We start from the raw sequence: 25,286 nt of genomic DNA on the forward strand, positions 1-25,286 counted from the left end.
TTCTTTGCAATTTTCTATGAATCTGTACTTATTCCAAAATGCATTTAAAATATATACAACATTTCATCTTATGAGTACTCTGTAAAATATTACTGTTAAAGAGAGAATTCTCAAAGTTCCTGAAACAATACTCATCTAAGCTAAAGCCAGTTGCTGTAATTTTACTTTTCTCTCTCTTCTCTGAAACTTGTAGAATGAGATAACCTGGTGCCAAGCTACTACTCTTACATTCCTGAAGCTGTCCTTGAATTGTAGTGTAACTTTAAGCTAATCATTGAATTTATGTACCCCTGAGAATCTTCAACTACTGCCCAACAAAGTGATTTTACACATATTAGGCAGCATGTGTTTTAGTTCTTTGAAAAGAAGGTCAAGATAGTAAAAAATTTTTCTAATTAAAATAAGTTTATACTTACATTAGAAAATAGTCCAACAATGTAAACAGAAAGTAAAGGCTTTCATGAACAAATGTTGTATCTCAATGAAACTGGCCTATTTCATTTTATAAATTGCATGATATGCAAATCTGTGACTCCCAGTAATCTTAGTTATCTCTCTTTTGTTAATATTTTTCACATGATCATTTTCATCCCTAAAAATTATTTCTGCTTTTTGTTAAGTTCTATGATGTTTAATTTTGTGATATTCTGTTGCAGCCTTCTCACTTTAGTAATTTTTAAGTATCACATTAAATTAAAATGCTTTTGATCTCATTGACTGAGCTTTTACCCATCAACAGCAAGGCAAGTCATAAGAAAAACTGCAGTTTTTGCCTAATATCTTAGGATTTAATTTACAGTATCTTGGGGAAAGTTCTATTTTTATTGTGACTTGAAAAAAATTTGATTGCTTTTGGAGATTTTGAGAATTCCTTGATTGACTGGCATGAGCAAACTATAAGAATGTCTTGGGATGTTCTTGCTTACATGATTTTCTCCATAGAACAACAAACCCAATATACTAAAATATTCTGCAAAGCCTAAGCTAAAAATGCACCTATGACACTACTCAAATCATATTGAATGTGGAATGACACAGATTATATTCAACAATATTCAATCACTGAAAAATTAGAATGTTTAAAAAAATCTTTCTAGTGCCTACTCCCTTGTGATGTCAGAAATTCTTTCCCTTCCTTATGTAAACCTGAACTTTAGACTTTCAGTTGCTCAGAAATTTTGATGAAATGGATGCTGTGGTAAAGGCAAATTTAAGAGTTTCAGGATCAGAAAAAGAAAGGATAAAGAGCCAGAGTGGCCACCTTTAGAATTTGAAGAAAATACAAAATATGCTTATATATTTGGTCTTTATAGAACAAATCCTTCTTTAGAACAAATGTTTTGTTTCACAGTTTTTAGAATTTTTCTCTGCTCCTGATTTAATTTGTTCTTCTGACCACTTCAGGATAATCAGCACAGTAATATAGTCATTTCTGGTGAAAATATAACTCGGAATTAGGACAAGATCCAGGAGCGTTAATAGGTGGTCCTTACAGGAAGTCAATTATGGAGAAGTTTGTGGTTAGAATCTAGTTTCAGTGAACACAAGAGTTTGTTTCAGGCTTAAAACAAGGATGGGCTTTTATGCACAGAAAAATCTTGAGAACTAAGGAGACTGCATTTTCGGCAGGATGTGTGTAAAATGTAACCCCTTAAGAAAGAAAAGAAAAAGGACGTGTGATGTGTTTTTCTCCACATGGATGACATTATGTTACAGCTTGAGAATGTATAAGAGTTGCATTCACTGAAGACATAAACACCAAAATATATTATAAGTGCCACTATGAGGGCTTAGTGCTAGGTTCTTTACAAAGTGTATTAAACAATGCAGGATTTGTTTTTCATTAGAAAATGTCCAATCACATCAAGTCATGTAATCAACCCATTTTTTTTCTTTGTGGTTGAATTCAGTAAAGGCCTGACCTAGCAGAAAATTTAGGTTTACTATTATTTATGTTATATCTAGAGCACATCTTGCTATATTAAAGGCATGATATAAATAGATTTTGAGTCTATAACCAATTTTTGTGATTAAGAAGTTCCTTGTGTTTACTTTTTTTAATATTTGCTTTGTAGAATACCCCTCTCTCCCTCTCTCTCTCTCTCTCTCTCTCGTTAAAAAAGTGGAGTAGAAAGTGCATTTGACCAATACTCCCTCTTTTTTAAAAATGTATGCATCAGGTATTCAGAATTAGTTTAACAATAAACATTGATTCATGACGCACTGTCATCAGTGAGCCATGCATGGCCACATTAAAAATTTTATTTTTATATGACACAAATGAACATATCTATTGTACAAAACAGAAACAGACCCACAGACATAGAGAACAGACTTGTGGTTGCCAAAGGGGAGGGGACATGGGAGAGAAGAATTGGGAGTTTGTGATTGGTAGAGGCAAACTAGTATACACAGGATGGATAAATAACAAGGTCCTACTGTATAGCACAGGGAACTATATTCAATACCCTGTGATAAACCATAATAGAAAAGAATATGAAAAAAACATATATATGTATAACTGAGTCACTTTGCTATACAGCAGAAACTAACACAACATTGCAAATCAACTATACTTCAATAAAATTTTAAAAAATTTTATTTTTAATAGTATAGTTAATATTAATGAACCTACTACCAAACTGGAGATCTATAGGACTGACAATAACTTACATTTATTGAGGTGTTCCTTCCCTTGAGTAAACACAAGTTTACTTACAACGTTTTTTTTGTTGGTTTGTTGGTTTGGCTTTTTATTGAAGCATGATTTACATACAATATTATATTAATTTCAGGTGTACAAAATAGTGATTTGATATTTTTATACATTACAAAATGATCACTACAATAGTCTAGTTACCATCTGTCACCATACAAAGTTATTATAATGTTATTGACTATATTTCCTATGTTGTATATTACATCCCTGTGACTTATAACTGCAAGTTTGTACCTCTTAATTTCCCTCAGATATTTCACTCATCCCCCCATCTCCCTCCCCTCTGATATCAAACCATCAGTTTGTTCTCTGTATCTATGGTCTGTTTCAGTTTTCTTATGTTTGTTAATTTGTTTTGTTTTCAGATTTTATGTATCAGTGAAATTATACAATATTAGTCTTTGATTTATTTCACTTAGCATAATATGCTCTAGGTCCATTCCATGTTGTTGCAAATGGTAAAATTCCCTTTTTGTAAATGGCTGAGTAAGATTCCATATATATACAATGGTATCTTACTCAGACATAAAAATATATATATAAAATACAGCTCCATTTTAGTGGCTGCACAAATTTTGCAACAATTTTTGTTCTGTAGAAAACAAACTTATGGTTACCAAGGGGGAAAGGGAGGGGGGGGAGGAATGAATTGGGAGATTGGGATTGACATATGCAGACTACTATATATAAAATAGATAACTAGTAAGAACCTACTGTATAGCACAGGAAACTCTACTCAATACTCTGTAAATGACCTATATGGGGAAAGAATCTAAAAAAGAGTGGATATATGTATATGTATAACTGATTCACTTTGTTGTATGGCAGAAACTAACACAACATTGTAAATCAACCATACTCCAATAAAAATTAGTTTACATTCCCACAGTGCATGAGGGTTTCCTTTTCTCCATATCCTCAAAAACACTTATTTTTCTTTTTGATAATAGTCATTCTGACAGGTGTGAGGTCTCATTACGGTTTTATTTGCATTTCCCTGATGATTAGATACTGAATATCTTTTTACATGTCTGTTGGCCAGCTGTATGTCTTCCTTGGAAAAATGTCTATTTAGGTCATTTAAATTGGGTTAAATTAAATTAAAAAATTTTTTAAATTTAAATTGGGTTGTACATTTTTTTGATGTTGATTTGTATGAGTTCTTTACATATTTTGGATATTAATACCTTATCAGATATAGTGCTTGCAAATGCCTTCTCCCGTTCAGTAGGTGCCTTTTCATTTTGCTGATAATTTCTTTCACTGTTCACAAGTTTGGTTTGCATCTGTATGATCATTACCTTGAACTCTTAAAAAAAAATTTTGTATACAGTTTTTAAAGGTTACTCTCCATTTCCTTCATTTGTAATATATTCCTCTGTCTCCTCGTTTTTCCTAATTCTCTGTGTTTATTTCTATGTATTAGGTATGTTGGTTACCCTTCCTGATCTTGTAGAAGTAGCTTTTTATAGGATAAATCCTATGGGGACAGGTAGCACCTTCCCATCTGGTCACCTGAGTTATATGCTCTAGGGATGCACCCTGTGTGGGCTGTGTGAGCCCTTTTTTGTGGTGGGACTAAATGCTGTGGGCATGCTGGTAGGTGGAGCTGGCCTGGACCAGTTGGCTGCTAGGCCCTCCTCATGCAGTAGATGCTGGCCCACTGGTGGGTGGGGCTGGGTCCCCACATGGCTGGCTGCTTGTCCTGGAAAGTCTTAGAACTGGTATTGGCCTGCTGTTGAGCTGGTTAAGTCCCTGGCACTAATAGACAAGAGGGAAGACCCAAATGGTACTTGCCAACACCAGTGTCCTCGTGGTAGAACGAGCCCCTAAAAATGGCTGCTGCCAGTGTCTTTTTTTCTCAGGGGGAGTCCCAGTTGCCTCCTCCCTCTCTGGGATGGCGGCTCTCCAAGACTAGCAAGTGGATCTGATTGAGGTTCCTTTCAAATTATTGCCTGTACGCTGGGAGTAAGACCGTGTGAGATTTTTGCATGCACCTATTAAGAGATCTGGCACTGTACAGTCTCTTTGTCCTGGTTCCCAAACACAATTTCTGTTATAGAGAAGAGAGATTCCTTTAGAATACTTCTACAAAATCTGAGTGCTGCAGAATGCCACTTTGTTTCCAAGACAGTTTATGCTGTGTTAATATATCTGTTTCTCTTATATACATACACACAAAGGAGCACACAAAAATGTATAAATCCACATCTGTATACATCTAACTTAAAAACAGACTTTCATAATGCTGTTTACCCACAAGTTAAAGCAAGTTGTGCGTCTCCTTATGTGTTTGTTGTTGTTTTTGCATCATCACTATTCCTTATTGATTGCAATTTGTTTTTCTCTGCTTTTGCAGTCCTAAAGATTGATGCTGTTTGGGGGTCTAATTACCCAGGCCATTACCAATTACGTTTTCAATGTATTTTTTCTAAAATGCCTGCAGTTTATGGCACTCCCCAAATTGCCTGTTTAGCTGAGGTGCTTGCTCAGCATTTCTTCCTTCCACAAGCGTGTCACCTTCAATGAAGTCTCACTTTCCCTACAGAATACTTTTTATTTGCATTTACATATGTCAGCCAAATCCTGTCCTTCTTTTGCACTTTGCATTTTAATTAAGGTTTCTTCACCATGAAATAACCATAATTTATAGGGAATTGGTCAGAAAATGCAAAGAAGAAATTAATAGGAAGACATATTTTAAGGAACCATCCAATTATTTTTCCTTTTTCAGCATTTTTATTAAAACATAAATAATGTTTCAATCTAAATCTGTTGTTATTTCATAGTAATTGGGTCTTCTCAGAGACTATTTCTTAATTAAATGATACATTTTAAAATTCTTTTCTTAAGAAATGGCAGTAGTAATAGAACAGCTGAATTCTCATCTCCCTAAAGGGACAGTTAAATAGGTCCTTAGGTATATATCATTAACAATATTTAAGAATATTCAGGAAAAATTACAAGAACAAGAAACACAGAGCTCTGAGAATCAGTTTAGCTTCTAGATCCTGGAAGGTGCTGTTTATTCCCATTGAGGGGTGGGAGGAAGGTGTTATGAATAAGAGGTGGAAATTCTAGAGGACTTGCTCAAAAATTGATATATCAAGCAAATAAAATATATGTAAAGGTATAGAAAAATTCAATAGCAAGGTTAATAAGCTTTTTTGTTTATATATGTATGTATATATATATAGATAGCTTGTGTATATATATATCTATATCTATATCTTTGTATATATACATAAAGATACAGAATTCATGTTCATTTCAAGCACATGTAGAATATTTACAATCATTGATAATATGCTAGTCCCCCATAAAAGCCCCGATACTTTTCAAAAGATTAATCATACAGGCTAGATTCCCTAACCAGAATGCACTAAGATGAAAAAATCAGTAATAAATGGCTAGCTGTAAAATATCCTATGTGACTAGAAACATTTAAAAAAATACTAAATAACTGGTTAAAGAGGAACTCAGTAGTTAAATTACTAAATTTTTAGAACCAAATGATAAGGAAAACATTGTATGTCAAAATGTATGAAAAATATTTAATTTAGCACTTAGGAAAAGTGATACATTTCAGGTACCAAAAATAACTGAAAAAAATGAGATAAATGTTCATTTCAAGAAGACTGAAAAAGAGCAACAGTGTAAACCCAAAGAAACAAGAATAAGATTTTAAAAAAAACAGTTGCAGATATCAATTTCCATCAACCGGATCGACAAGAATAATTATAAAATTAGGTAATATTAAGTACTGGCAAGGATGGTGGCAATAGGGACCTTCATTCACGGATGGTACAATAAAAACTGGTGAAAAAAGTCTGAAGAACAATTTGATGGTTACTTAGCGAAGTGATGAGTGTATATATACATATATATATATATATATATATATATATATATAGCAATTGCATCTTTAATATAAACTGAAAAACTCAGAACACTTGCAAAGGTACACATGAGAATGTGCAAGAATGTTCACTGCAGTGCTGTTTAGGATAAACAGATGGAAACTGAATGACATCTATGGCATAATAATCTTCATGTATTTTTAAAAAATATAAGGTAACATTATTTTTTTAGAATAAACATATTTAAATAAATGTATAGACAGTGGATTAGAAGTTGTATTAGTTAAGAGACAGGCTAAGTTGCTATAACTAAGGGACTGAAATGTACAGAGACACAAATTAGATAAAAGTTTATTTTTATTTTTGTCTTAAGTAGAAATCCAGAGGTAAGTAGTCACATGCTGGTAGGGTGGCTCTGCCATTAACACCTGGCTTCCAAGGTTCCTCCACATCCTCCCAAAGCTAAGAAAGAATGTGCACCTTTGCAAATGTAAGACAACTAGCAAGCTTCTCCCTCTTCCAGCAGGACACTTAAGCATGTTTATCCTTATTAAGCTGCTATAAACCTGACTGCCTGTAATGTGTTCTGATAATTGAATGACTATCAGTAATGACCAACCAAGTATAACCCAGTTCTAAATTTTCTTTCCTGTGAAAACCAACATTAAAAAGACACAAACATTTTTAATCTGCAAAGCTTTGGCGTTTATGATGTAATTTTGTGTACATTAACTTATTTCACTGATTTGAAAACGTGAATGTGAAACATTCATAATGCAGACACTAGAAAGAAATCTGCTTCAGGTGTCTAAAACGTAGTATATTTCTTAGTTGAAGAGTTTCTTGGAATGCTACTTATGCTTGGTCAATCAGTATACTTTCATCCTCCAGCTGAAATGGGTCTTCTTGCTGACATTAGTGGTTTGTCTTCATAGGACAGAACATAATTTGCATAGAATTAAAAATCTACCTGACTGTCATAGATATGTCAGAGAGAAGTGAGCATAGAAATCTTCCTTCTAATAGAGGCAAACTTCTGTCTAGCTGGTAGCATAATTCCTATTTTGTCATGGTGTAAGCAGTTCAGTGCCTGGTATCTAGTCCACACTAAGTCAATCAGTCAGTTGATGACTATTTGTCTCATCAGTGAAGGACACAGCAGTCTGGTGTTTCATGTTCTGCCTCTGTCTCACGTTTAAGCATCTTATTACTATGTCATAGGACATAAGGAAGCAGGTTAAAAAAAGATAGAGAAAACTAATATACTTGAGAAGCAGCTCAAGGAAAAGTGTTTACAAATATTTAAAATTTATCTATAAGGCATGGAGAATATTTGCCTGCATCACTGTGTTTAATGTGATCAGTTTAGGTTATTTAATTCACTTGGTTTTTCCCTTTGAGGACAATACAAGAATAACAGGCATTGACCCTGATTTTATTTATATTTGTGCCATGATTAATAGCACAAAATATTTAGTTCAGTTTATTTTCTTTGTCAGAATCGTTTTGATAAATGGGTTGCCTTGATTGTATGATATGGACCTCGCTCCTCAATTTTCTCAGTCATAATGCTACCTCTGAATAAAATAGAGATTTATTGGTGACCCTCCAATCAGGCGAATAGATCGATAAAATAAAGATGACTGATATAGACCCAAAAAACCCCAAAAACAAAAAACCCACAAACTTTTCTTTGATGCACTTCTTTCCAAATATGGGAGAAATTTCCTGATATTATGCTTATTAGTGGCTTTGTAATGAATTTTCCTCTCAATATAAGACTTCATCATAAAATATGTTTGAATTACTTTTCTTACCTGAGGCCTGAAGTGTGCTACTTTGCACATTAGAATGGAGGTCAGTGCAGAAGGAACAGGATCACTGACGTTTACCTGCTGCAGCTTTCTTGACAAGGCAAATTGCTCTAATAATATGAAGGTGCTTGGAACCTGAAGTAGCTCGTTGTGCAGGGCACAGACCCCTGTGGGCAGCCACAGGGGTGCAGTTACCAGAGAGGTTATGTCAAATCCTTTAAATGTGGGCACAGCCTAAGGGTGTGGCCATTAGTGGCAGGATGACCTGAATGTGAGGCTTCTCCTGTAAAGACGGTCGTTGCACCCACACTGAAAAGAGAAAGTGCTTAATGTTGGAAAGGGTCTAGACTATGATTTAGAGGTGGAACCTCTTCTTTCAGAGAAATGTTGGGTTAGATGAAAGACACAATGTGGACGTTGAGACTCCTTGCTTCTGGTAATATTCCTTCCATTTCCGAAAGCAGAAACAACTCCCCCCCCTCCCCCCCAAGGCAAGAGCCCCTGAGAGCCAGGGCTTTAATGTCTCCACACTGCACTGCACTTATCTTAAAGTGGCACATTAAATGCTTATCTTAAATATATTTGTGTCAAATGGAATAATGAGCAAATGTGTACTTGTACTTGCTGTTGTTAAAAAATGAAGTTTTCTACATAAGTGGTTTTTCCAGACATCTGGGAATGTGCTCGCCGAAGATTCTCATGTTTTCTCTAATACTTATTAATGACAGTTTATGACAATGCTTTTTTCTATAGTCCTCGCCTTCTAAAACTGAAATGAACAGATCTTGAGTTCTTCCCAGTGTTTCAGTGTGTTACAGTCCAGACTTGGGTGGTGGCAGGATGGGACAGCTAAAGGCTTGAGGTCAGACAGAGCCCTGGCAATAGAATGAGTGTTGCTGTCAGCAAGAGAAGGTTGGGCAAGAGGGCGGTGGGAATCAGTGACGAGCCACTGTGGGCGGCCTGCTCACAATAGGTAGAGAAACCACACCAGACCAGCCTGGCGGGTAGCAATAGTTTGAAATCCAGGGAGATGTGACTGTGGCACATCTGGAGTTCTGACCAGAATGAATAGGGATTCAGCCCCAGACAAGGATCAAACACCTGGGAAAACTGGAAAATGAGGCAAGGTCTCAGAGGATCTGGAACCCTGCACACAGGACAGGCCAGCCACTAATGTGGAACATAAGACTAAATCCCCAGTGAAAGGTGAGAATGGAACTAGAGAATTAGGCTGGCTACTCAATCCCCATTACACAAGATTAGGATTAACAAAATTTTCCAGTTTACGGTTTGAAAAGTCTTGAAGCTACAGGTAATAGTTTAAGGAGTTGAAGCAGCAAAGGATTAGAGTTGATAAGCCAATCTCTATGGATGCTTTATGAGCATCAACTTCCTCAATCTACTGGGACAGAGCTATTTCCAGAGGTTCTTTCTTTCCCTTTCCTCCCTTCCTTCCTTCCTTCCTTCCTTCCTTCCTTCCTTCCTTCCTTCCTTCCTTCCTTCCTTCCTTCCTTCCTTTCTTTCATCATCTATCAACTATCACCTCTATTATCTAGCTATCTATAAAGTATTAACTATGTTTCACTTCTCCTAGGGTTCTATAACCTCCCCCCTTTTATTTTTAGATTTTGAGCCCATTTTTGGGTTCTGGTAGAGTCTCTCTCACTGTAGATTGTCAGCTGTCACTTATTCCTAAACAAGTGTGTCTGTTTTGAGCTGTTATCCCCTGCTTTCTAATTTGTGTTTTTTAATCTATCACAGGCAGGAAAACCAGAGAATCAAGCTCTGCTGACTATCAACAGGAGACACTTTGGGAATTGTTCAGTGGCTCTTCATATATCCAGAGGCCTCTTAATCTGGAAGACACACAGACAACGTGTTATTCTGACAACTCTTAGGAAAATTCTAAGGAAATTTTCTAAAGCGGGAAAATTCTCTTAGATGCAAAAAGAAATCTCAGAAAGATCATGCTGCAAATCTCCCATCTTTTGTTTGCAGGTGAGTCTCTCAGGCTTCTATTCAGATTTCATTAATCTTTACACTTTACCTTCCAAAGACTTTTTTTGACTCAATAGCAAATGCATGTCCTGACATAATTCAGAATTGGTGCAAGGAAAAAGAGGCAATTACTCTAATCTAAATATTTTTTCAAGAAAATTTCTTCCAGTGTGTTTAACATCTAGGCTAATATTAAATTCATTACATCGCTTATTTACCTTCAAAAGTTTTGCTTGACTAATGGTGAATCTGCAACGGATGTTAGTTTGAAGTTTGGAATGATAACACAGGGTTATCCAAGAGGCATCCTTTATTGCTCACATCCTGCAAGTCTTTATGTTTCAGCCAAAAAATAAACAGACAAAAATAACACCAAAAATGATGATTAGCAGAAGCAGAAATATCAGCACAGGGAAGTATGGAATTAAGCAGTTAAAACTATGTAATTAACAGGTTTAGATCTTTCCCCTTGTTTTATTTGCTTTCCCATCTTTTCCAGTTTTTCTCACTCCTATTATCCACTTTGTTCTTAGTCATTTTCTTCCTCATTATATTTTTGTCTTTTTTATTTCCAATTTTCTCTTTCTTCTTTCTTTCAGTAAATGCATTTCCTTTAAACATGCTTTGTCATTATTTTATCTTATCCCATTCTACTTCTTTTATATTACATTTTAGTGGCTTTTTGATTCTATCTTTTCCAAAGCTGCATCAAGGATCAAATAAAACAAAACTCAGCAGTAGTTCAAAGCTGAAAATATTATTGAAACTGCTAGCCTCAAGGAGATATTTTACATACCTATGTCTTGCAGCCCGACCTCAAAGTCAGCCAACTGGGCATTTTGCCTGGCTGAGGGAGGCAGGAACTTGAAGGATGGGTTAGTTCTGTGGCTTTTTTCACTTGCAGGCATATGCTTCTTTTAGCCCAGAGGTAGCAATGGGAAAGGGTAGATATCAGACCATTAAAAGTGGGTTGTTGAAATTGTTTGAAGTTTACATATATATTTATCTGCAGCCAGCAATTTAACTTCTGTGACTCTTTGCCTTTAACAGTTAACATTCAGGTATAGGTGTGTTTAAATCCCCAGCATATCAATCTTGCTTGTAGTTATATAAGTACCCTTATACTATAAGTCAAACTGAAGACTTCTTCTGTGGGTCAGAAAAGATTTTTAGACAAAATATTTTGAAACAACTAAGTAAATTTGTATTGGAGAAAAAGTGGAGGGAGAATATTTCAGATAACTAAACTTTGTGGCTAAGATCATTTCCTTCACATCCTCAGTAGGCAGGATTACTACCTTGTCTGTCCAAAATAACCTTTTAAAAAATAGCAGATATGCTGCCAAGGAAGATGCTAGCAACAATCGCCCAGACTCTCTCCTCCTTATTCTCATTCTGGTCTTTACTTGCTTTCCTGTCTTCTTCGCACCTAGCACTCCATGCAAAGAAAGCAGAAGGTGTTGCATGTGATGAAGGTATGATACACATGTGAAGAAGGCAGTGATAATGTCGTTCCCTCATCCCTGGGTTTAGAACACTGGTATAAAGACTTCTTTCCCAAGTTGGCATTAAAATTCAAATGGCAATGGATCCTGTACTGGCTTTAGCACTGAGTAGCTGTGTGAACCTCAGCAAAAATCTTTTAGTTATTAAAGGAGTAGTTTCCTCATATATAAAATGGGATGATTGTAACAGATGATTGCAAAAATTCCTTCTAAATGTAACATTCTGTGATTCAGATGCAAGAGGTAGAATTAAAGATAAAGGGTTTTTACCTTATATTTTTAATTTCTAAAATCTTTTTGAAGAGTAAATTGGTACAATTTAACTTCCTGAATGGTGCCATTAGGAACCCTATGGATCTGTCCCCAGGAAAACAACCATAATTGGTAAAAATTTTTAAAAACAGCATGTTTTTAAATCTTTGAAAATTGTCTTAAGCACATAACGGCAAATGAAGAAACATTTATTTTTAAAAAATTTACTTGACCAAATTTTGTTGAGAAGAGTGAGTGTCTGTGGCACTTGAGCCATGACCCACTCCTTCCCTCTCTACTCCCTCAAGGTATGTGTGGCCAAAAAAATGAGACTCCAGGTGTCCTCAGCTCCCAGTCAAGGGATGCAGTATCTCACATGAGAGGCAAGCCACCAACATTTCTCATTCCCTCCAACTCCAAATTGAAGAGACAAAATTCTGAAAAAATGAGGCTAAGGTTCCTTTCCCTCATTCCCTTCCCAAGCATGGATTCGAGGCTCTACTTCAGGTGTGGCGGGCTGAGAATATGGGGATTCAGATCTCCCCAGCCCGGGTCACTCGTAGGGTGGAGGCTCCACACTGAAAAAAGGAAGTCTAGAAAGCCAGATTCAAAGGACACTATCAAGAAAGGGAAAAGGCAACCCACAGAATGGGAGAAAATAATTGCAAACCGTATTTCTGTTTCATATAAAATACTCTTACAACTCAATAAAAAAGAGAGTGCAGTTTAAAAATGGGCAAAAATCTGAATAGATATGTCTCCAAAGAAGATATACAAATGGCCAATAAGCACTTGAAAAGATTTTCAACATCATTAGCCATTAAAGAAATGTAAATCAAAACCTTCACATAACACTTCACGAAGATAATAGCAAATGTTTTCAAGTATATGGAGAAATTGGAGCCCTGGTACACTTCTGGTGGAAATGTAAAATGGTGTAGCCACTTTGGAAAACAGTCTGGCAGTTCCTCAAAGGTTTAAAAATAGAATTACATACGATCCAGCAATTCCATTTCTAGATATATATCCAAGATAAATGAAAACATATATCTACACAAAAACTTGTAGAGAAATGTTCTTAATGGCATTATTCATAATAGCCAAAAGTGGAAATAACTCAAATGCCCATCAACAGATGAATGGATAAGTAAACTGTGTTATATTCATACAATGAAATATTATCATTAATAAAAAGTTCATCCATTAAAAAAATGAAGTTTTGGTACATGCTATGCTACAGCATGGATGGACTTGGAAAACTGGAAAACATTACACTAAGTGAAAGAATCCAGTCACAAAAGACTGAATATAGTATACCATTTTTATAGAATGCCCAAAATAGGCAGATCTATAGAGACAGAAAGAAGGTTGCTTAGGGCTGAGGGAACTGGGTTGGAATGACATGGGGAGTAACTGCTAAGGGACAGAGGGTTTCTTTTGGGGTGATAAAAATATTCCAGAATTGATTGTTGTGATGGTATAACTCTGTGAATACACTAAAAACCATTGAATTGTACACTTTAAGTGAATAGTATGGTATGTGAATTATACCTTAATAAAACTTTTATAAGAATGTAAGTTAGGACCATGACTAACATGTTGTAATTATATACATTTTCATTTTACTATTTGACTTTGTACTTAGTTTATGACATGGTTACCATATAAAACTTTTATTTAGTTGAAATTATCAATAATTTTCTTTATGGTTTTTATGTATTGTGTCTTATTTTAAAAAGGAGTTACCTAAAGCAAGGTTGGATTAAGGTTCCCCTGTTTTTTGTTCTAGTGCTTTTACAATTGTGTTTTTTTTTTAAGTTTAAATTTTTGGTCTATCTGGAATTATATCTTAAAAAATCTTTTCTTCTGGATTGAACCACCTTTGCCACCTTATACCACTTTTATCATATACTAACAGCTGACGCTTATTTAGGACAACATATTTCTGAAACTTTCCACCTACTCATGAAACTACAGCACATTCTTTAAATGACTGTTGCTCCCAAATGAATTTTAATAATGAGTAATCATTATCATAAATTAACTGATCTCTAACATTTCAGAATTTTTATGGCTTTCTTGCATGGTCATTTTCACTGTAAACTTTTTAATCAGTTAATCTACTTTCAAAAAATGGATATTAAATATTCTCTTGTTAGTTTTGTTGGAGTCATATAAAATATGTAGATTCAGAGCTTAGACGTCTTTGTAGGGAATTAATATATTGTTTGTTAAGTTTATTTTTAGGTTCTGTTTGTTTTCTCTTGGTTTTGGTGGCTTATAAATGGGAATTTTTCCCATTTATTCTGTGCAGTTATTTGTAAACAGAGAGGTTTGGCTTCTGTATATTAATTTAATAACTAGATAATTAATTTTTCTAGAAATTTTATTTGATCCTCTTGGATTTTCTAGTTATAAAAATAATAAAAAATTTGTTTCTTTTGTTCAATTCTTATGCTTCTTTTTCCTTTCACTTCTCTAATTATATTGGCTGCTACATCCAGATAAAACATCTTAAAAAATACTGGTGAAGATGTAGGCAACCTTGTGTTATATATTAATGGGAATGCTTTTTGTGTTCATCCAATAAGCATGATATCAGCTTGTTTTAAAGACATATATTTGATTTCATTAAGAAAGGATCCACCTATATCGCACTTTCATTAAGAAAGTCTAATAGGAATCAAGATAATTTTATTTTACTAAAGTCTTTTTTGATATCAAGGAGGCTACATTGTTCTTCTTTTGACCTATTTATCGGTAATAGGCAACAGATACCACCCTAGCTAGTTTAGGTAGAAAAGGATTTCACACCTAACATTTCATGGCTTTCAAAATCTTTTAAAGAGCTGGAGTAGCTGACTCTAGGTTGGGCTTCTGAGTATAGACCCCACACCTCAGTATCATACTCACTGCCCTCAGTTGGAAAGTAGCTGCCATAGCCCTTCAGCTGAAGTCATAGAATCAAGAAGCTGTGTCCAGGTGTCCACAAAGCTCCATCTACCTTGATCCTTATTACAAAGCAGATTCTCACTCCTTGCCTCTCCTCCTACTTAACTCAGTTCCAAATTTAAGCCTCAAAGTCTGATTTGCGTGACTGACTGGCAGAACCTAAATTATACCCAGCTTGTTAGATTCAAGTGTGACTGGCAAATGGAGATTTTAGACTTCCAGCCTCTAAAGTACAAGGAAAGCATGCTTGAAGGAGGCTTAAAATGGTTATTGAGTGAGACAGTCTACAAAGCCTGCCACACTATTAATATCATGAATTATATTGAGAGTAATATTAAAACAGTTTTTCTTTTTTTTTCTTTCTTCAAAATTTTAATAACATTCTGAGAGATACAGAAAATTATACAGAACAATGCGAGACAGTACAACTAAGTAACCATGGAACTATCTGGCATCCATCTCTGTCTGGAGTAACTTTTCCCGTCTTTTTTGCTAGGCCTGAATTCTATATATGCCCAAATGTCACTACCTACAGAAATCCTTCTCTTTGACTTATCTTGGCACTCACTTTTTTGTCTGAGCCTTCCAGGTAGCAGGCTCTGACCCCCAGGACTCACCAGGCCCCCTGCCCTCTGGAGCTCAGGGGCAGGAGCCAGCTCCTACCCTCAGCCAATCCTCCTGTGTTAGAGAGGAAGATGATATCTCTTGTCTTTTTGAGAACAGCCATTCTAACAGGTGAGAGGTGAAATCTCATTGTGGTTTTGATTTGCATTTCCCTAATAATTAGTGATCTTGAACATCTTTTCATGTGCCTATTGACCATGTATATATCTTCTTTGAAAAAATGTCTGTTCAGATCTTATATCCATTTTTTAAATCAGTTTGTTTGCTTTTTTTGTTGTTGAGTTATTCTTTTTATATATTTTGAATATTAACCCCTCATTGGATGTATGATTTGCAAATATCGTCTTTCATTCAGTAGTTTGCCTTTTCATCTTGATGATGGTTTCCTTTGCTGTTCAAAAGCTTTTTAGTTTGATGTAGTCCTATTTGTTTATTTTTGCTTTTGTTTCCTTTGCCTTTGGAGTCAGATCCACAAAATCATTGCTAAAACTGATGTCAATGAGGTTACTACCCGTGTTTTCTTCTCAGAATTTTATGGTTTCAGGTCTTACATTCAAGTCTTTTTCTATTTTGAGTTAATTTTTGTGTATGGTATAAGATAGTGGTCTAGTTTCTTTTTTTTATGTGTGGCTCTCCAGTTTTCCCAACACCATTTATTGAAGAGACTTTCCTTCCTTTATAGTATATTCTTTGCTCTTTGTTGTAAATTAATCGTCCATAAATGAGTGGGTTTATTTTGGGGTTCTTAATCTGTATGTCTGTTTTTGTGCCACTTCCATACTGTTTGGATTACTATAGCTTTGCAGTACAGTTTGAAACCAGGGATCATGATTCTTCTAGCTTTGTTCTTTTTTCTCATGATTGTTTTGGCTATTCAAGGTCTTTGGTGGTTGTACATAAATTTTAAAATTACTTGTTCTAGTTCTGTGAAAAATGCCATTGGAATTTTGATAAGGAATTCATTGAATCTATAGATTGCTTTCAGTAGTATGGACATTTTAACATTTATTTTTCCAGTTTGTGAACACAGAATATCTTCTCATTTATTTGTGTCTCTTCATTTTCTTTTATCAATGTCCTACAGTTTTCAGTCTACAGGTCTTTCACCTCCTTGGTTGTTTATTCCTAGGTTTGTTTGTTTGTTTGTTTTGATGCAATTGTAAATGGAGTTGTTTTCTTAATTTCTCTAATAGTTTATTATTAGTGTATAGAAACACCACAGATTTCTGTATCTTGATTTTTGTATTCTATGACTTTTTTTTATATAGTAGCATTTCATCTGCAAATAGTGACAGTTTTAATTCTTCCTTTCTTATTTGAATGTCTTTTATTTCTTTTTCTTGTCTAATTGCCATGGCTAGAACTTCCAATACTATGTTGAATGAAAGTGGTGAGAGTGGACATCCTTGTCTTCTTCCTCATCTTAGAGGGATAATTTTCAGCTTTTCATCATTGAGAATGATATTGGCTGCGGGTTTGTCATATATGGCCTTTATTATGTTGAGGTATGTTCCCTGTATATCCACTTTGTTAAGAATTTTTATTGTAAATGGATGTTGGATTTCATCAAAAGCTTTTACTGCATCTAGTGAGACAGTCATATGATTTTTATCTTTCATTTTGTTAATGTGATGTATCATGCTGATTGATTTGAACAATCTTTGCATTCCTGGGATAAATCCCACTTGATTGTGGTGTATGATCCTTTTGTGTATTGTTGCATTCAGTTTTCTAATATTTTATTGAGGATTTTTGCATCTGTGTTTGTCAAGAATGTTAGCCTGTAATTTACTTTTTTTGTGGTGTTCTAGTCTGGTTTTAGTATAAGGGTAAAGTTGGCTTTGAAAAATGTGTTTAGAAGGTTTCCCTTCCTTTCAATTTTTTGGGAGTTTGAGAAACATAAGTACTAATTCTTTGAATATTTTGTGGAATTCACCATTCAAAATCTTTAGTCCTGCACTTTTGTTTGTTGGGGGATTTCTGATTACTTTTAATTTTTTTCCTATGACAGTTGGCACTTGAACAAAGCAATGGTTAGGGACACTGATGCCTTCACACAGTTGAAAATCTGCATATAACTTTATAGTCAGCCCTCCTTATCTTCAGTTCCCACATCCACAAATTCAACCAACCATGGATTGTGTAGTATTATAGTATATATTTATTTTAAAAAATTCACATATAAGTGGACCTGCACAGTTCAAACCCATCTTGTTCAAGGGTCAAACCTATTCAGTCTATTCAGATTTTCTATTTCTTCATGATTCAATCTTGGAAGATTGTATGTTTCTAGGAATTGATCATTTCTTCTAGGTTGTCCAATTTGTTAGTGTATAATAGTTCATAGAAATCTCTTATGATCCTTTTATTTCTGTGGAATCAGTTGCAATGTTTCCTCTTTCATTTCTGATTTTATTTATTTGCATTTTCTTTCTTTTTTCTTGGTGAGTCTAGCTAGTTTTTATTTTGTCTTTTCAAAAATTAGTTCTTAGTTTCATTGATTTTTGTATTTTTTTTTAGCCTCTATTTTATTGATTTCCACCCTGATCTTTATTATTTTCTTACTTCTGCTATTTTTGTGCTTAATCTGTTCTTCTTTTTCTAGTTCCTTTAGGTGTAAATTTAGATTGTTTATTTGGGATTTTTCTTGCTATGAACTTCCCTCTTAGAACCACTTTTGCTGCATCCTATAGGTTTTGGTATGTCATATTTCTGTTTTCATTTGTCCTCTAGGTATGTTTTAATTTCTCCTTTGATTTCTTTGATGACCCCTTGGTTGTTCAGTAGCACGTTGTCTAATCTTTACATTTTTATGGGTTTTTTTCCTCATTTTTTCCTTGTGATTGATTTCTGGTTTCATACCATTGTAGTTGGAGAAGATGCTTGATATGATTTCAGTCTTCTTGAATTTATTGAAACTTGTTTTGTGACCTAACATATAATCTATCCTGGAGAGTGTTCCATGTGTACTTGAGAAAAAGGTGTATTCTGCTGTTTTGGATGGAATGTTTTGTATGTATCTATTATGTTCATCCGGTCTAATGCATCATTTAAGTCCAACCCTCTCCTTGTTGATTTTCCATCTGGAAAATTTATCCATTGATGGGATTACAATACAATGCTATTATTGTATTTCTTTCAGTTTATTGCTTTAAGTCCATTAATACCTGCTTTATATATCTTGGTGCTCCTCTGTTGGGTGCATATACATTTATAACTTATAGCTTCTTACTGGATTGACCCCTTTATCATTATGAAATGCCCTTCTTTGTCCATTATTACAGTCTTTGTTTTAAAGTCTACTTTGTCTGATATGAGTATAGCTACTCCAGCTTTTTTTTTTTTTTTTTTCTTTCAGCTTTCTTTTTATTTCTATTTTCATGGAATACTTTTTTCCATTCCTTCATTTTTGTGTGTGTGTGTCCTTTTAATGAAGTGAGTCTCTTGTAGGCAGCATATAGATGGGTTTTGTTTTTTTATCCATTCTTCTACTTTATGTCTTTTAATTGGAGCATTTAGTCTATTTACATTTAAAGTAATTATTGATAGGTGTGTACTTATTGCCATTTTGTCAATTGTGTTCTGGCTGTTTTGTAGTTCCTTTCTGCTCCTTTGTTCTCCTCTTTCTCTCTTCCCTTCTATTTGGTAGTTTTCTTTAGTTTTATGTTTAGATTCCTTTCTCATTTTCCTTTGTGTATTTACTATAGGTGTTTTCCTTATGGTTACCATGAGGTTCACATATAACTATGTGAACTATAACTATATAGCACATACTTACTATGTAAATAGTAACATGTTTTCAGTTGGTAATGCAATTCAATGCTTTTTCTTTTTATACCCCCCTACCTTTTATACTTTGGATGACACATTTTGCATCCTTTTATTTTATGCACTACTTAACTAATTATTCTCATTTTGGTTAATTTTACTACTTCTGTCTTCTAATCTTAATGCTGTTTTATTAGTGATTGATCTACTACCTTTACTATATATTTATCTTTTCCAGTGAAATTTTTACTTTCACATGTTTTCTTCATATTGATCAGTGCCATTTCTATTCAGCTTAAAGAAGTCAATTTAACATTTCTTGTAGGGCTAGTTTAGTGGTAGTAAACCCCTTTAGCTTTTGCTTATCTGGGAAACTCTTGATCTCTCATTCAATTCTGAATGGTAACCTTACTTGGTAGAGAGCTCTTGGTTGGAAGTTTTTTCCTTTGAGAACTTTGAATTTGTCATGCCACTCCCTTCTGGCCTGTAAAGTTTCTGCTGAAAAATGTGCTCATAGCTTTAGGGGTTTCCCTTGTACATAACAAGTTGTTTTTCTCTTTCAGCTTTTAGGATTTTTTAACATTTCACTACTTTAATTATGATGTGTCTTCATGGGGCTCTCTTTGGGTTTATCTTATTTGGAATTCTCTGGTCTTCCTGGACCTGGATGTTTGTTTTCTTCCTTAGATTAGGGAAGTTTTCAGGCAGTATTGCTTCAAATATTTAATTTTCTGGCCCTTTCTCTCTCTCTCTCTTCTCCTTTAGGGACTCTCATAATGCAAGTGTTATTCCATTTAAGGTTGTCCCAAAGATCCCTTAAAGTATCTTCACTTTTCAAAATTATTTTTCAATTTTGCTGCTCTGTCTGGGTGAGTTTGATTGTTTTGTCTTCCAGCTTGCAGATTTGTTCTTCTACCTCATCTGGTCTGCTGTTGAACTCCTCTAGAGTATTTTTCAATTCAGTTATAATTTCTTTGGTACTTTCTTATGTTTTCTATCTCTTTGTTGAAGTTCTGACTCTGTTTATCCATTCATCTCCCAAGATAGGTGAGCATCTTTGTGACAATTACTTTGAACTCTCTATCAGGTACATTGATTATCATTGTTTCATTTAGTTCTTTTTCTGAAGTTTTTGTCCTGCTCTCTCAATTGGGACATATTTCTCTGTCTCATTTTGCCGAATTCTCTGTGTTTGTTTTTGTGTATTAGGTAAATCAGCTATCTCTCCCAGTCTTGAAGGAGTGGGCTTAGTTAGGAGATGTTCTGTTGGGCTCAGAAAAACAACCTGCCTAGTTACCAGTGCCAGGCACTCAAGAAATTTTCAGTGTGTGGGCTTTGTTTGCCCTCCAGTTGTGGTAGGGCTATGGCTACTGCATTATGCTGGTGGGCAAAGCTTGCCCCCAGCCTGTCTGTGGGGCCCAACTGTGGTTGCTGCAGTGTGTTTGTGGGCAGCATTGGCTCCTGGACTGGCTGTGGGTCCTGTCCAAGACTTGAAAGAATTTTTTTTTTTTTAGAATGGATCCAAGTTTATATCATTTTTGTAATATCTTAGTTAAAACTATAGGGTAATATTTTGCATCAACATTATTAAATATAATTTTTTTTTCTTTCTTAGCTATTTTTGTCCGGTTTTGTATTCAATGTTATATTGAATTCATAGATAGCATTTGGAAACTTCCCTTACTCACATGCTCTGGAATACTTTAGTAAAAGTTATGTTCCCTGAAAGTGTGATAGATTTCACCTGTGTACTATCTAGTCTCTATCATTTCTACCAATCAGCTCTGTTATTTTTCTTATTCAACAAGTGTTAGACAATACTTAGTATCTTTATGTCTTTTATGGTCAGTTTTAGAAATTATTTGCCTAAGAAAGCAACTATTTTTTTCCAGATTGTCAAATTTAATTGCATATATTTGAACAAATTATGTTATTTTAACTTCCTTTCCATCTGTAATAATTTCCTCATACTCATCTCTGTATTTTTGCATCTTCTCTCTTTTTTCTCAGTTAGGTTAGATATTTTATTGCTTACTTGTTGTTTTTGCAAAGTAATATCTCTAGAATTGATTTATTAGTTTTTTCTTTTTTTTCAAATTTATTGTTTTTGTTATCTTTATTTTTTGTTTCTTTTAATTTACTTTGTTTAACTTTTTCTAATGTTTTGTATTGAGTGGTTAATTCATGTAGTACTTTCTTTTCTACTAAAATTAACATTTAAATAATAGATTTTTCCTCTATATGTTTAAAAAATATTTTCTATTTTCCAGATGTTTGTCTATTTCAGTTATTTTCTTTCTGAATCAAAATAAAAAAATAATGTCCAGGTAATAGATGTTTTTGGTATTTTCTTTTTATTGTTACCTATATGTATTTACTTGTGATCAGATAACTTTATCTCATTATTTTATCTTTTTATAACATATTGGCTTTTTCTTTGTGGAATAACAAAGTCAGATTTTAAAATACTACACAAACACTTGAAAGAAAGTTGTGTTATTTGTTTTCAGAATACAGAGATTAAGATATCTTTTTGATCCAAATTCATTGTTATTTAGACATCCTGTTTGCTCCTTTTATAAAAAATCTATTTGATTCTTTAAAGGCTGAGAAAGGTGAGTTAAAATCTCTTGACGTTATTAATTCTTTGTTTTTATTTTATTTTTTTCTGTGAATTTTTCTTTTCCTTATTAATATGTAGAAATATATATTCTGGCTATTCCTTTTCTGTTACACACACTGCAAATAGTTTCTCCTTGTCTCTCACTTGTATTTTAACTTTTATAGGGGTTATTGACATGTAATTTTATTTGGCATACAATGAAGCCTGCTAGATTTTTTCTTTTTCTTTTCTTTTTTTTTTTTTTGCTTATGATTCTCTAGATAATGTGATTATTGTCAAGATCTACCAGATATCCAGCTGGTCAATTAGGATAATGAGCCAAATTGAAACTAGCAATTAAGCCTTTATTCACTTACTAAGAGAAAAGTGCTTGCTCCCTCAATGCTCCATTTTTCCCCATGGATTGGTGCCAGGTGGGGGTCAGTCAGGTGATTTGCAGTGTAGGTGGAGGAAATTGTGTCTTTACTGAGGGAGCCTTGAACTAAAGTCTCCTGCTATTTTATGAACCTGAGTCCTGAAGTAGGGGGTGGAAGAAGGGCTAGGAGTGGAAAGTATTGAGTCATAATGGAAAAAAGTGCTTCAAGGACATTCCCCACCCCTTCAATGGGAAGTCTCAGTGGAGGCACCTGAAAAATGTCTGACCAGAAACATCTTCCCTCTCCCACCCTTCAATATGCAGCTCTTTGAATGGAGGCAGTAAGGCTAAGAATGCAACTCTGTGTGTGAACATGTCCAAGAGGGTGGTCCAGGGGCTGAGAGGCTGAGTCTTTGAACTCCCTTCGAATGCACTGACTCTGCACCAAGTTTGACGTGGGGAGGGCAGCTTTCCACCCATAAGAATTGCTAGGTAAAGCTTTTGTAGTTACCAGTGGTTGGGCTTGAAAGATCACACATAAGATTTTGGCTTGGAGTCAGACTCCTCAATTATAAATAAAAATTACTCATGTTTTTATCTTTGTATTAGCTAGTGTGTGTGTGTGTGTGTGTGTGTGTGTGTGTGTGTGTGTGTGTGTGTGTAAACATTTAGCTTTTTACATTTTCTGGAATTAATTATCCTATGTTGCAGTAAGTAGTCATCTACAATATACTATTAAATCTAAAACTCTATTATAAGATTATTTTAATTTACATACCTGTAAGAAAGAAAAAAATACTTCCAATTAAACTATGACCCTTCATTAACTGTAAGATATAGACTGATTTCAGAAATAATAAAATATGAAAAAGTGTGTCTTAGAATCAGTGAAATGTAGTAACTTATTTTGTTACTAATCAATAACCAGTGGTTTTTCTATCAGTAGTTGAATACATACTTTTATCACTAGTGTGAAATATTTATCAAAAAATTAGTCCACATAAACACAGGTTATTCTGACCCTCCAATCTGTTCTCTTACTCTTCCATCTATTATTACACTAAACAATTCAGTTTTAAATTTGTGTTTATTTTTAAATACTGGATACTGTCTTATTCAAATTCTGTTGAATTTTTTGCATATTTTCTCTTACATGTGAAGTTTAAAGTTTTATAAAAATAATTTATTCAAGCTTTATAAAAAGAATTATTAAACATCATTATTATTTCACTGAATTAACACATAATTTTGGATAGTATTGACATCATTATAACATCAAGCTTTCCAATAGACATTTAAATTGTTCCACTTTTTTGCACTTACAGACAATGCATATTTACATTTGTGTAAACTAAAATTTTGTATTTAGGTTAAATTTCTGAAAGTGAAATTGTTGAGTCAAAGGACACTTAAATTTTATTTTTATTTATTTTTTATTTTTAACATCTTTATTGAAGTATAATTGCTTTACAATGGTGTGTTAGTTTCTGCTTTATAACAAAGTGAATCAGCTATACATATACATACATCCCATATCTCCTCCCTCTTGCGTCTTCCTCCCACCCTCCCTATTCCACCGCTCTAGGTGGTCACAAAGCACCAAGCTGATCTCCCTGTGCTATGTGACTGCTTCCCACTAGCTATCTATTTTACATTTGGTAGTATATATAAGTCCATGTCACTCTCTCACTTCGTCCCGCTTACCCTTCCCCCTCCCCGTGGCCTCAAGTCCATTCTCTATGTCTGTGTATTTATTCCTGTCCTGCCCCTAGGTTCTTCAGAAGCATTTTTTTTTTGATTCCATATATATGGGTTAGCATACGGTATTTATTTTTCTCTTTCTGAGCTACTTCATTCTGTATGACAGTCTCTAGGTCCATCCACCTACTACAAATAATTCCATTTCATTTCTTTTTATGGCTGAGTAATATTCCATTATATATAGTGCCACATCTTCTTATCCATTCATCTGTTGATGGACTCTTAAGTTGCTTCCATGTCCTGGCTACTGTAAACAGAGCTGCAATGAATATTGGTGTACATGACTCTTTTTGAATTATGGTTTTCTCAGGATATATGTCCATTAGGGGGATTGCTGGGTCGTATGGTAGTTCTATTTTAGGATTTTTAAGGAAACTCCATACTGTTCTCCATAGTGGCTGTATCAATTTACATTCTCACCAACAGTGCAAGAGGGTTCCCTTTTCTCCACATCCTCTTCAGCATTTATTGTTTGTACATTTTTTGATGATGGCTATTTTGACTGGTGTGAGGTGATACCACACTGTAGTTTTGATTTGCATTTCTCTAATGATTAGTGATGTTCAGCATCCTTTCATGTGTTTGTTGGCAATCTGTATATCTTCTTTGGAGAAATGTCTATTTAGGTCTTCTGCCCATTTTGGATTGGATTGTTTGTTGTTTTTGATAATGAGCTGCTTGCAAATTGTGGAGATTAATCCTCTGTCAGTTGCTTAATTTGCAAATATTTTCTCCCATTCTGAGGGTTGCCTTTTCATCTTGTTTATGGTTTCCTTTGCTGTGCAAAAGCTTTGAAGTTTCATTAGGTCCCATTTGTTTATTTTTGTTTTATTTCCATTTCTGTAGGATGTGAGTCATAAAGGATCTTGCTGTGATTTATGTCATAGAGTGTTCTGCCTATGCTTTCCTCTAAGAGTCTGATGGTGTCTGGCCTTACATTTAGGTCTTTTATCCATTTTGAGTTTATTTTTGTATATGGTGTTAGGGAGTGTTCTGAGCTCATTCTTTTACATGTAGCTGTCCAGTTTTCCCAGCACCACTTATTGAAGAGGCTG

General features: G+C 34.4%; 1 long non-coding RNA gene across 1 annotated transcript in view; it reads left to right on the top strand.

The window, feature by feature from the left end:
* Positions 1–25,286, top strand: part of LOC309661375 — a 121,670-nt gene that overhangs the window by 84,506 nt on the left and 11,878 nt on the right. The window contains exon 3 of the long non-coding RNA XR_014263994.1: positions 10,155–10,391. This is a non-coding gene — a long non-coding RNA (uncharacterized lncRNA). The remainder of the gene's footprint in view (positions 1–10,154; positions 10,392–25,286) is intronic.

This window comes from Balaenoptera physalus (genome assembly GCF_965194825.1).
Source record: "Balaenoptera physalus genome assembly, chromosome: 5".
NCBI lineage: Eukaryota > Metazoa > Chordata > Mammalia > Artiodactyla > Balaenopteridae > Balaenoptera > Balaenoptera physalus.